The sequence below is a fragment of the Poecilia formosa genome, unplaced genomic scaffold, assembly GCF_000485575.1.
Source record: "Poecilia formosa unplaced genomic scaffold, Poecilia_formosa-5.1.2 Scaffold433, whole genome shotgun sequence".
Lineage (NCBI taxonomy): Eukaryota > Metazoa > Chordata > Actinopteri > Cyprinodontiformes > Poeciliidae > Poecilia > Poecilia formosa.
The window spans coordinates 210,923-225,495 of NW_006800372.1; the positions used below are offsets into that span (position 1 = coordinate 210,923).

At 38.2% G+C, this 14,573-nt stretch overlaps 1 protein-coding gene and 1 long non-coding RNA gene across 2 annotated transcripts in view; both read left to right on the forward strand.

Annotated features, from left to right (window-relative positions):
* LOC103155522 (protein kinase C epsilon type-like) overlaps positions 1–14,573 on the forward strand; it is a 230,665-nt gene that overhangs the window by 27,874 nt on the left and 188,218 nt on the right. The window lies entirely within an intron of this gene.
* LOC107833723 (uncharacterized) lies at positions 1,493–2,756 on the forward strand. The gene is made up of 2 exons (XR_001659485.1): positions 1,493–1,631; positions 2,409–2,756. It is a non-coding gene; the product is annotated as an uncharacterized LOC107833723 (long non-coding RNA).

Sequence of the window (14,573 nt, forward strand, 5' to 3'; positions counted from 1 at the left end):
TCTTTACAGAATTACACTATTAAAAATATAAACAAGGGCACAATGCAACCTTAATCTATAAAAGAAGAGCTGTCTGTCTGCTACTGCAGTAGGGATGAATATGGTCCATTCAGGAAAGCAGAGCTGCATCAAACTTTAACATGGAACTGTAGAAAAAAGAAAAAAAAAGAAAAATTTGAATTGTTAATGCATGTCACCATGAGAAAAGCCTACTCAGTTTTGCTTATTTTTTAAAGATTGAAATCACACATTTTTGTCTCATGAAGTGAAAAAACTATTTGTGATTCTCACATGACGTCATGAGCAGGGCCTAAAATCACAACAAAAGATTTATGATATGTGCAAATAAAAGTTTATGTTTGGCAAATAGCTTTTTAAGTTCACAAGACAAAAATGAGTTATTTAATTTTAAAAAGGAGTTTTTTAAACAAAACGTTTTGTTTTTAAATAAAAAATCACTACGATTCCAAAAGTTTTATTTTATCCAAATTTATTTTACTTAACTGAGGTCTTTTTTTTTCATTGAATAATTGGGTAAAAAAATAACTTCATACTCTGCAAACCAGACCCTAAACTTAAAGTCTGGATTGAGTTTTATCCCTTTCATTAATGACTTTTATTACATTCATTATATCTATCATGGTAATTTAGGGTGAGTTATTTTTAATTCTAAATAAATATCCTTGTTGGACTTTTATTTAAGTGCTATTTTCCTTCAAGACACATTTACCTAACGCCAGAGTAAATAAAATGTACATTATGCAGCAAAGGAAATTAGAAGACATATATCCATTATGGAGATTATAGGTTTTGGACGGGCGATGTTCCCTTATTGCATAAGCAACACTGAAGAATGAACGCTATCATTAACGATACAAGGAAGAAGCTTTCAGTTATCTAGCTTTGCTAGCAAAGTCGTTAGCTAGCAGCTAGCTAATAGCACAACAACAACAGCCTAATGTCTGTATGATAAAAATACTGAATCGATAGATAAGAACAGTTTTTCCTCACCTGGCTGTCTCCTCCCGCTAAGTAGATATTCAGAGAAAGGCAGACGCAGAGGCCTGTCAGTGTCTGTTGTATTTCATTTCCTCTCTGCTTAAACCGCTACTCCGTACTGAAGCAGAAACGATACTTCAACGTTTTTGGTCACCTGACAAGCAGCAAGTCTACTCCATTTTATTCACCAAAAACTTTTTTTTATATAATTCACCAAAAACTGTTCTGTAATCTGCTATATTGAGCTCCAGTTAGCCGCCTTACCTCACTGCGCGAAAGGCAACTGCGTCATGCGTCATGGGCAAAAGGTCAAAGATAACAAGGTGACCGGAGGGCTTATTATGTTGTACAAAAAATACCCAACAAAAAAAAACAAAACAAATAATTACAAATAATTTTAGTACATGTTATTATGTGTCAGAAGAGGGCTTAGGAAATAATACCAAAAAAAATAAATTATAAATTGACCAAAAGGGCACTTGGGGNCCCTGATGTACAACGGAGCCCGTGTGTCCATCTTTCCTGACTACACAGCTGAAGTTGTGGCGCAACGGATGGCCTTCAACAACGTGAGGAAGAAGCTAACCGAGGCGGGCACTAAGTGCACGCTGCGCTATCCAACCAAGCTGCAGGTTGTACACAATAACATTAAGACTTTTCTCTCCCCGGCAGAGGCTGAACATTTCGACGTTTCCATCTCTGCCGCTGCAGATGTCTGAACCTAGGCTCACTGGACTTACTCGCTCGGCCATCGGAATATTCTGTACCTTAAAGCATTGCACAGTTGGTGGTGTTTTTTCTTTGTTTTCTCATTCTCTACCCATATATTGGCTACATGTTATATTGTCAGCGGTCAGGCCGGGTATAAAGTACTTAACTTCTTTTTAACTTCAATATTTTCTGTTTTGCATATCCCTTTGCCGTCACCATATACCTGATCGCTGAAACTTATAATTGTTCAGGTGTCCCATTTATACTGTTTATTGTATCCTGGAGATTCACGGGGTTTTGCTCCTCATTTCGGAGTGGTTATGGAAGTTCCCGTAGTGTGTTGCTCTGGTCAGTTCCCAGCAGCCTCCCTTAGTTTAAGGGGAAGCACTGTCTGTTTTTCCACTGCAGTGTGGTATTGGGAGGTGGGTGGTTCAGGGTGGTAATTGGTTTCTTGGGTGAAGGGTGAGTGGGTGCCTTTTTCTTTTCTTTCTTTCCCTTTTTTTCCCCCTTTATTCAGCTCTGACAATGTTGTTTTCATCTACCGTTTTGAATGTATTCTGATGGTGCTCCTTTCCAAGCCAGCCATAAATCCCATTACCTTCACCACCTGGAACTGTAGGGGTATGGGTAGGACTCTCAAGAGGGGCAAGGTCTTTTCTCACTTAAAATATCTGTCTTCTGATGTTGTGTTCTTACAGGAAACGCATATCTCACCTACAGAGCAGAGACGCTTGAGGACATCCTGGGTGTCACAGGTGTATCAATCCAACTTCACCTCCAGGGCGAGAGGGGTTGCCATTCTCATCTGTAAAACCATACCATTCATATTTGAGTCTCAAATGGCTGATTCAGGCGGGAGATACATTCTTATTACTGGGATCCTTAATTCTGTCCCTCTGGCCCTTCTTAACATCTATGCACCTAATTTTGACTGTCCAGACTTTTACAAAAAAGTATTTAATCTTGTAGCGGAGCACAGCGAGTATAGGATCATTGTTGGGGGTGATTTTAACAATTACCTCGACCCTGTGCTTGACAGGTCCTCTNGTTCCCAGCAGCCTCCCTTAGTTTAAGGTAGCGGTTCTCAATGTGGGCGGTACCGCCCCCCAGGGGGCGTTCAGAGGACGGCAGGGGGCGCTGGCGGACATTTTTACAAAAGGGGGGCGCTGGGATGCCTTTGGGGGCGTTTGGTCGAAGGTAAACTTTACACTTTTAAATGCACAACAATGCAAGTTTAGACTTTGAGCAACTTGGTAAAACTGTATTGTGTAACATTAAACCATGCTTGGCTGCAACAATATACATGGCAGCTCTTCTTCTATTCAGTGTTTGTAGCTTCTGTTAGCTTCTTGACGCAGCTCCGTTCTGCTACTGGTAGCTAAAATCACAATACCCTCACTTTGTATCCCTCTGAAAAATGAACCCATTTAAATAAAGAAATCCCTCCATGGTGATACCACGATAGAGAGCGTTCATTTTATAGCGTTAAAACCGGAGCTGTAAGTGGTCCGGTATGAAACGGGTGTGATAGAACAACGGAACCACAGGACTTTTAAATTTCAATAATCAGAATGCAGAAATTGTTTCCGTTGTTTTAGAAGGCTTATGTCAGTCTGCCTTTTCCCCATCGATACGTTTCCCGACCGCCCTGCACCTTAGAGGGTTAAAAAAAAAAAAAAAAAGATGCGCACATTGTGCAAAATCTGAAACAGGAGAAGCGGGACATAAAACGGAGCGACGAATTAGATGTGAATTATGGCATAAAAACAGAGAATCCGAGGCTGAACAGTGAAAAATCAACACATGACGATTAGGTGGCGCAGCAGGTGATGAGTGAAGATTAATGATGGTGAGCGTCAATAAATGATAAAATAAATTAGTAACAGGAAAGAAACTAAAGTGGACATAGCAATAAACCAAGAGAGGATAATACTAATCAAAGGAAACTAAATGGAAATGAATGAAGAAGAAAATGCAAGAATAAACTAAGAAACTAAAGTAAATACAGAGGAATAAACTGGTATGGCAAGACCTTTTGATCAATAATTAATACAGAGGACTGTATGGCAAGAATAAACACACTATTTCCAGATAAAAAGTAAAATAATATTGTTGAAATGTCATGGGTTTGTTGAGACCACATCTAGTACTGAGAATAAATATATCTTACAGACCATAACAGTAAATAACTTATCACTTATTCATGTTTTTAATTAGATTTTATTAAGAACCAGATTTGTTCTTTGTAATTTTTGTCCAGTAAAACTATTAATCTATAAATCAATAGACAGGTCTATATAAAGATATAATCCATGTTTCTGTCTCATATTTGTGTGGCACCTGGAACTTTTGTTTTTCCACTGAAAGCTCTGGATTGCACACTAAATGCCATGTGGGTGAAATTTTATGGATGATACTATGATGTCCCATTCTCCTGAAGGCAGCACAGAGCTGCCAGTTTAAACATGCCAGTTTAAACTGGCATGTTTAACCCCCTTACCCTAACCCCCTAACCCTAACCCTTACCCTTTACTTAACTGAGGTCTTTTTTTTTTCATTGAATAATTGGGTAAAAAAATAACTTCATACTCTGCGAACCAGACCCTAAACTCAAAGTCTGGATTGAGTTTTCTCCCCTTCATTAATGACTTTTATTACATTCATTATATCTATCATGGTAATTCAGGGTGAGTTATTTTTAATTCTAAATGAATATCCTTGTTGGACTTTTATTTAAGTGCTATTTTCCTTCAAGACACATTTACCTAANGTTCACAAATCCTCAACAAGAATTGATTATTTTTTGGTTGACTCAAACTTATTACCCCGTGTTCTTAAATCTACCTATCACTCTATTCTCATCTCTGACCATTGAGTTAAATTCACTGTTGTCAGTTGAATTTAACTTTGATATTCAAAGAGCACAATACAATTGGAAACTTAATCCCTCCTTTTACTTGGACCGCTCCTTTTGCAAATTTGTTTCTAAGAAGATCTCAGACTTTTTGGCTTACAATGATAATGGTGCTGTCTCTGATTCTACTCTCTGGGAATCTTTGAAGGTCGTAATAAGAGGTGATATTATATCATATCAATCCAATGTTAAAAGAGTCAGTCGTGATCGTCTGGCTGAAATTGAGAAACAATTAATCACCCTGGAAGACACATTCCGTAGCTCTAACTCTGACCACATATTTTCTTCTATTGTGAAGTTAAAGTATGAATATAACTGCATTTTGGGTGAGCGGGTTATTAAGGATATTCAGAAGCTGCGTCAGAGGTACTTTGAACTGGGGGACAAAGCAGATAAAATACTATCTAGGCAGTTGAAGGGAATGCAGGCTGAGCGGGCTATCAATAAGATCGTTTCTCCTTCAGGTCAGCTTCTGACAGATCATAAACTAATAAATAAAACTTTCTTTCAGTACTATAATAAACTCTATGCATCTAATACAACTGCATCTACAGAGGATATCACACACTTTATTCAACAATTGGACATTCCAACTCTTACAGATGCTGTCAGGCTGGAACTAGATGGTGATGTAACTCTGGAGGAAAGGCAGCAATCCGCTCTTTTCCTAGTGGAAAGGCTTGTGGCCCTGACGGCTTCGGAATCGAGTTTTACAAGTCCCATATCGATATGGTGTCGCCACTTATTCTGCGTATGGTCAAGTCTTCCATTGAGCTTGGGCATTTTCCTGAGTCGCAATATGATGCCAATATCTGTCTTTTACTTAAAAAGGATAGAGATCCTACTAATGTGGCATCATATCACCCCTTGAGCCTGCTTAACTCTGATCAGAAAATTATTGCTAAGGTTTTAGCTAATCGATTGTCTTCCCACATCAGTGCTCTAGTACATCCAGATCAATCTGGATTCATTCCAGAAAGATTCTCTATCTATCCTTAGAAGTATCCTTACTCCAACAGACCGGGATCAGCTCTACAAAGGCCTGATAACGAGCCATTCATTTGATTCAGGTGTGTTGAAGCAGGGATGCATCTGAAAGTTGCAGGATGGTGGCTCTCGAGGACTGGACTTGGCCACCCCTGTNTGCACGTGCCTGTCAAAAGGGAATTGAATCCATTACTTGAGCTAGAATTAAGACTTTTTCGTCTATTGTAAAGAATAACCCCAGATTCATCTCAAACCACTTGCAGTCTTAATGTAGTTTGATGCATTCCACTAATCCTTAAACATCTTTAAATATCATGTAAAGTGGAAACAAGTTGTCTATTTTTGGCGTTTTGACAGTTAATTGATTATAAATTGATAAGTATGAAAGGGGCAGGACATTTTTAAGATGTTGTATCTTCTACCTGCTCCTTTTCGAACAGAAAATATAAAATTTGCATGTCACATAATAATTTGTTTTAACTTTTATTTCTTTAGTTTGTTTCATTCTATTTTTTTTCTTTCTTGATTGTCTTTTCTGTCTGTTCAAAATAAATAAATAAATAAATCCTGATTGATGGGAATACCAAATATACCACGCATTATAGTCATCTTCCATCCACTTTTTACCCAGTTCTGCATAATTTTGCTGATTTGGATTAAAAACAATGTCTCCATCAAAGAACCACCTGTTCTAGCTTGCCCCACAGAATCAGCGAAGGGGGCGCACTTTGAACACTCCTGCTTCGGATCAAAGCAGGTTTGTGTGTTAGAATTTCCCAGTTTGAATCATAGTAATATAAAATCTAGAAATGCTCCTTTAATTGTTGGCCATACTCAAAACTAAGGAGAATTGTTGACATTCCGCTGGATTTCTTCAGATGCTTATGATTGCAGGCACACATTAGTAATTCCAAAGTTCTGCCTTTGACATTTACCAGCTGAGTGGTTTACCTCCAAGTCATGTTGTGTTTTCACTGCAGTCATATTGGGCATACTGAGGGTCTGCAGAGGAAGAGCTCAAGCCTGCTCTCTGACCCCCGGTTTCCTTGCGGCCTGTTGCAGAGGGATGTCCTCTGCCTGGACTGAAGGAAACGGGTGCTGGGCCATGTGTGTGTATGTGAGAGAGACTAAAATTAGAGGCAGCATGTTTGAGTAACACGGTAGACCCTACTTCCTGTTTTCACTGTCCCATGTTTACATCTCAGAGAGGAAGAGGAAGAGGAGGGATGGCTCTCAGGTGCCAAACCCCCCGCCTCCTGAAAGGTTTGCGACCATTCATGTTTCTGTATCTTTGCAGAACGCCGCAGCCAAGTATAGTCACAGAAATATGTGAAGAATGCGCAATGAAGAGTGAAGCTGCCGTGATGAACGCTACTCTGTTTTCCTGTCAGCAGCATTTAGTTCCAGAAAACTGCTAGCAAACCCAGGAGAGGTTTTTACCTCTCTGCTGTACTTATATCCTGTCCCAAACTGGCGATATTCAGGCTACATGTTTATTTTGACAGAGTTGTAAATGTTCTGAAACATTTTAGTCAAACATATCCAAATGGAGGTGCAAAATCAATAGGCCAAAGATTGGAATCTGATTCGCTCTGATCCATGATTTTGAATTGCTGAACAGTGAGAAGGTAAGGGCGTGCTTGTATTGCTTGTTGTATTTTGATGGAATTTCTGGTTCTTTTTGTTTAGTTTTTTATACACTTTGAGCAGTTTTGTTTATACTCTCAAATTGCCAACCACTGGGGCAGAGGCTTCTTGGAATTATCAGTCTATCTATTGTATGTATTAGAGATACATTGATGCAATATTAATAACTGTATCAGTCCAGATATTGTAAGAAATTCTAGATTGGGTATTGTGACAATGTACCCGATCCATAAGGGCAGAACTATTAAGTGTAATTCTATGTGTTGTGTTGTAATCAAAGTCATGCTTTATTATTTATTTTATATGTACACTTTGATTGCATGTTGGGTTCAATCAGATTCCATAAATTACCTCAGTGGTACTGAGTAACTTCAAGGGATCCACCTAAATATGTTGTAATTTTTCCATTATCTAAAAATTTGATTTCTGTGATATGCTACACCTTATAATTACTTCAAAAATTTACATCCTTTGGTATAATTTTCACCCATGGAGGTCACCGTTTTTTCGTTGATAGGTTGATGACATCATTAGGTCCACTCAGAATAAACACAGGCAGACTAACTTTACCTGTCATTGTTAATCATGTTGTGTTTCACTGGTGTAATTTTAGATAATGCCACGCTGTGTCACTATTGGCTATAATAATAAAAAAAAAGAGAGAGAAAAAAGTTAGGTGAATCTGAATGCTTCTCACTTGAAGAAAAGAAGAGCACAGTGGGAAAGAGCTGGAGCTGAACACAACTTCCTAAGGACCTAACCTGTGCCCTCGACATTTCTCTCCAGAAAACTTTGTTGACAAAGGCTCTAACAGGTGATTGTTCCTTAACGAGCTCAAAACAATTGCCTTGCCGACAGATTTTATCCACAAAGTGCCTAGATCCTGCTGCTGCCGGGTAGAGAGTGAGAAATGCTGGGAGAAACATCAGAGATGGGCAGAGCTGGAAACTCTTTGAAATGCTAATGAAGCTAATGCTACTACCACTGATACTGAATATGAAACCACTCTTTCTCCATTTACTCCTTCTCATCATCTTCATCATCTCTTGTGATTTCTACATTCCCATCGATTTCAATGCTCTGCAGTTCAAATTAAAAAGGCTTAAGGATGTTACTCTTTTTTGTTTTGGCTGGATAGAGCTAGTGCAATTGGACCTAGCACATGTCATTTACCCAGACTGCAATGTAGTGTGAACAACATGGCGACGTCCGAATGGCAATATGTTATTTAAATCTATAAAAACCAAACAGCCTACAGTATTGTTTTTGCATCTAAAATAAAGTCCATTGTTATAACTATTACATCACTATATTACCATATTTTCCGGACTATAAGCCGCTACTTTTTTCCTAAGCTTTGAACCATGCGGTTTACAGTCCAGTGCGACTTATATGTGGATTTTTCTTCAACCACCAGGGGGCTCTTTAGCAGGAAGTGAATCATTGGAAGTCAAAATTGGAAATAAAAGAAGAAAGCGCCCATTAAAACGGAATTAGGTTTTTATAGGAAATTTAAATTTGAGAATGTTGTTGATCAGTTAAATAGCATTGAGGGGAAAAATAAGATTTTCTTTTTTTTTTTTTAAATAACACTGGGATCATGAGAATTTGAGGTATAGATATTAGGATCCAGTAGATGGCAGTAGTGCAACAATAATGGATGCAAGCTGCCTTTGAAATCTAAATAAACAGAAGAAGAAAAAGAAGAAGGCGCCTATTTTCATTTAGCACATGGTAGTAGCAGACAAGAAGGATCAGCACTTTTACTGTTACAGTTACCGTTCAGAAACTACTGTAATAAGTTCAGTTAAATCTTACTGAAATTACTGAATCATAAAATCACATTTAGGACTCCTGTAACATAAGGTTGAACTGAATTCTAAATGAGACTGGTGAAAGCAGTCTGAAGTGAAAATTCCATCACATCTTACTACAGAGTGCACACTTTGCATATTTAATGTTCCCTTGTTTGGTGAATAAATCTTTCCCTGATCAACTAACATTACAACAGGGGGAACATGTAACATTCTCTGTTCTCTGTTCTCTTCTCTGTTCTGAAAAGTCAACAAAATATTAAAGTTTTCTTTAAGACAAAATATGTCTTTTCAATCTGAAATCACATGAAACATATTGCTTTGTTTATATTTTTATTACCTTATTTAGTCTTAATTTTTTTATCAAAGCTCATATGTTGCAAAATATTTCCTTATAAAAACTTTTGTTTCCTTATTGGAAAAAATATGAAAATTAACCACCGGTTTATCTATTTTTATCGGTATTTATGTTTACACTTTGTGCTTAATTTTAGACAGTGAAGATTCATATCCAACAGAGCAAAGATACTAGAAAAAAAACTGATGATGTCAGTATGGAGTTGACATCATGTTGCAGGGAAGACTTTGTGCTACAGAAATGTAAAAGCTGCAGTTCAGCAGAACTTGGAGTGAATAACACCTGAGTGAGCAAAGAGACATGCACATGCAGTATATGTAGATGCACAGATGTAGAAAAACTGCAGAGGTGTATGCCACAATCATAATGCACCTGATGTATGAGAATTTGTAGTGTGGAGGTCAGGCATCTGCATGACTCATACCAAACACCAAACAGTTGATATTAGGATAGTAGCAGTTTCCTTTTCTCACAAACAGAATGATAAGAAGACTTTTAACATAATGAAATACTGACAAAGTAACCATTCCATGGAAGAAAACAAAATGTAAAACTTGTTAAAACCAGAAAGTTTTTTTTCTCTAATGAGATGACTTTGTTACTCTTATGCAGAAATAAATTTCTCTGGCAGTCTGTGACTTCTTGAAATCGCAACACGGGCTCCTTCTGATTCTCCATCTTCTCACTCAGTTTTTCTAGATGAGATCCTAACATCTCACGGTGTGTTGCCATTCTGCTATTGCGATCTTTGTTTAAACTAATGATGCACCAATGTCACTTTGACCGGTGGAGGCTCAGTGTTTGACTGCAACAAATGCAGTCAAGGTGGATTTATTCTGCCAAACTTGTGGCCTGTTCAGCAGACTTTGGGACTTGTTCTCGGGTCCACACCACTGAGTCTGGATTCACCATCCTCAGAAATTGATCCATTATCATCAGTTCTGAAATGTCCTTCACTGTAGACTTCTCTGGTTTGACCCACTTATGCCCTTGAGTCTAACAAAGTTCTTTTGGTATCTCACCCTGATGAATGAATAGGGATCGAAACCTTCTCCTATAGGTGGAGATGCCATTTTGACCAAAATATGAGATAACATCAACATGCTATCTCATATTTGGTCAAAATGGCATCTTTCACCTTGTCATAAATGTGACAATGTGCGATGTCCATCAGCACATAAGCACTACGTGCTTTCCCAGTAAGTGGTGGAACCAGTCAGACTGCCCACTCTTCTTTAGGCTAATGACAGACCTTAGCCATCCTGTCAAATGTTAAGTGCTCAACATCATCATCAGAAGTCAATGGAAGTAACTTTGGCTCTCTCTGTGCGGCTGGTGGCTGGTAGGACATTGACTTTGTCCATCATTATGGTTGTCCCCCTCATCCTCATGAGTGTGAGGATCCTCCATGTTGTCACCATCATGCTGTTGTTCCCCTTTCAATTCCTCCTCACATGAGCCTGGAGTTGTCGAAACTGGTGTAAATTCTTCCGTCTCAGTTCTTGGCGTGCTGATCCCTTCTCAATCTGCTGCACTTGGGCAGTTTGAGACTGCATCAATGATTTGACGAGGCTTGCCAGCTGATCCAGTTTCTCATCAGTGCTAGCACCACTAGCAACTTCAGCTCCGCTAATAGCTGCAGTACACTCTTGACTCTGTTTCATTATTTTTTTCCACCTCTTGTCATCATTGCCTCATTGTTCCTCTAACGCCACACTTCTGATACCATTTGTCACTGTGACCGGTAGAGGCTCAGCGTTTAGAAAGGAGGCATGACTACAAAATGCAGTCAATGTGCGTTTATTCAGAGCTGCATGTTACATTTGCACCGACACCCATTACAAAGTGAGACAAAGAAGCTGGCTTTTATACCTTGTTCAATTTCACCATTCATACAAAGTCGAGGGGTTGTCAAAAAAAAACAAAAAAAAAAAACAAGAAATAAATATTATTTACACAAACTCAACACAAATAAATAATGGTACTAATAAATATTTACATGGATAAAAATCATTAGAACTGAACTAATTTAAGATCAATCAAAGAATAAATTTTACTTAATACAACTCCACAGAGCATTACCCCACTTAATTTACATGGGATGCTTCCAGGAGCTTTTCAGCAGCGCCTGGAGCATTTTTCTCCATTTGCTGCTCCACCCTGCTGAGGAGACATACCAGGAAAGGCAAGCCCTCAATTAACAAACTCAAATTAAACCCATGGAAGTTATCAGAAACAAACTGACATTTTCCTCCACATTCTCCCTGAACAAAAAAGATGGCCAGTCTCCCCACCTGAAAGAATGTCCAACCAAACGTCACAATGCAACCGAAACAAAGAACCGAAACAGGAAACACCTGGACTGTAAATAGACTAAACACAACATAATATCAATAATCCTTTATTAATGATGCAACCCCTGGTCTCCATCACAACCAATATGAACATTAGTCAATATTAATAGCCAATATTAACAGTGCTGCTGTAACCAGTAACCAATATTTACCTATCCCATGAAATATTTGCAATTTGCTGACATTTGTCTGCTTCAGTTAAACACCCACAATCATTGCACGTTCACATGATCAGATACCACATAGCCAGCCACCTATTGTACCCCTTTGGAGAAATAAACGGCACCAAGATGAGCATAAACATTTGTTTTTGATATCGGCCTATTTGGCCAGTATTGATATGTTAAGGACCGACATTGCTGATATCGATGGTACTGATGTTAAGATATAAAACTTGTTTTATTTATTTTTTAAAGGAACTGCTGCTATGTTTATTTTCTACCTCAGTTAAACTCTTCCATAATGGGCAATAAGTATTGATACAATATAATCAACCCAACACAAATTTTCATACTTTTTTGCTGAATTTACATAGCATTTTGTGATTGTAATGTGACAAAATGTGAAAAGTTCACAAGATATAAATATTTTTGCAGCACACTTATGGATATAGTTCAGATAGTGATTTTTGAGTTTCAGACCAAAGATAACATTCAGAAATAAGTTTTATGTATGCCAGTCTCAGATACGGTGAATGCAGCATGTTTCTCACAAGAATCATGTTTTCCCTCCACCTTTAAGCATGAAGGTGAAGCCATTTTCTCAAAAGCGTTTGTCTTGACAGTCATTCAGCAGTATAAGCAGTTCTTTGTAGCTGTGAAGGTCTGAGGATACACACAGCCACATGACTGTAGCGTGACTAAACCTCATGTGATTCCACAAAAAAGCTTTCAGGACAGCCTAGTGTTTGTGTCTTGGAAGAATACGCGTCAGTGGGATTTGGTCAAAATGAAATTAATGAAGTTACAGTTGATGACTTGTGACAATGATGGTTTGGTTAAATAAACCTTCCTCAGAGGTGCAGAAGAGCACCAAACTCTATTGAAGGTGTCTAAACCTGTTCACATACACCTCATGTCCGGAGACTTCACATGGAGAATTGCTATGGAGACCTTGCAAACAGCTAAATAACACTAAGTTTTCCCAGTACCCTCTTTTGCTGTTAGTTGTACTTTCCCTCACATGATTAAAAATCATGCATAATCAAGAAACCTCTACTGTCAGTAATTATATGCACAGGGAGAAGTTGTACCCCAGCATGTCACTTTCCAGCAGCTGGATGTCTTACTTGGGCAAATCCTTTTTTCATCCATTTGTTTGGCACAAGCTGTTCTTATTAAGGACAAATGCTCCTTCTGCTATGCTCATTATTGAACTATTTTAGCATTTTTCTTATTCCAGAGGCCTCTCTTGTAACCAGAGATACACTGAGATGGGTCTGTCACAAACTGGAAAATATTACATATTTTCTCTAGAGGTGTAGCGATCGATCGGCCACCGATAAATGGCCGATTCTGTTAAAAACTGTATGCTCGTGTAACCTATATTACATCTAGGAACATTAGGATAATTGAGTTATTAATCCAAGTTAGATCCAATCAGAATAATTCTTAAATTAGGTTCGTCTACTGGAGGAAGTGGCAAATTGTAAAAACACAGACAACCAGATAGTGCAAAACTAGTGAATTGTATTAGTATTTACAATATTGTTAAGAAAATAAATTTAAAATAAGCTAGTTTTACAACTTAACATGTCTTGATTCAAATGGCCTAATTGTGGTTTTGAAATCAATAACTTATTCTGGCCTATTGACCTTTAATTTACCTGTAGTTACAGCAGATGGTTTGCTAGGATCGTTTGAACTGCCTTTTGTCTGTGTGGGAAAACAATACAGTAGAAGTTCTAGCTTTTCACACTCATCTGTAAACACGGCAGGGGTTTCTGGCTTCAGATAGAGGGTCAGAGATAGCTCCTGGTTGGATGAGCAAAGATAAGCCTTATTTGAATAAATTAAAGATAAGACTACACCTTTTACTATAAAACTTTCTACACAGAAGTAACAAATCAGATTTGCTCTTGCAATTCTCCAAAGATGTCTTTGCTTTTCTTTCTTTCCTTCTTTTCCAAGTCTGTCAGGGAAATAAATGTATGTCTCCGTTGTTCTGCAGTTTCTGGTGTAAGTTTATGCATTGTCTTATATTGGATTAAACTCTGTAATTCTGTGACATCAACACGCATTGCTGCCGTTTTCCTTGTGGCCACACGCGGCCCGCCGAGAGGACCTGGGATCCAGAGGAAGAGAGAGCCAAACTTTTTCCAAAGTTAACCAATTTAGAATTTCTTCCTTAACAATATATACAGATTTCTCAAACAGTTTGTGAAGTCCAGAATGGTTTCCTTTGTCCAAGGAGTTCCACAGTTTCTTGCTGGTAATGAAAGGAGTAATGAACAAAAAAAATAAAAAATAAAATAACCCAGTTCTTTTCAGCGTGGTCCAGTCCAGAGTGAAGATTTTTGGCTGAATGTCTCCTACCAATTCGGAAGAAGTTCCTCGGTGACAGGAAGTTGATAGGGTGTGGCATTTCTGTGATCCGTTGTAGGGTTAGCTCGCCAGTCTGGACGTTATGATACCAGACAATCTAGGATTTATCCTAGATCTTGAAGTAGAATCCTTGAATGGGAATCTGCAACAAACCTGGCCTGTATAAACAGGCCTAAATAATCAATTCCACATGTACATGTCTTATCTTACAATGAAATGAGTTTACATAACAGTAATTAAACTCAA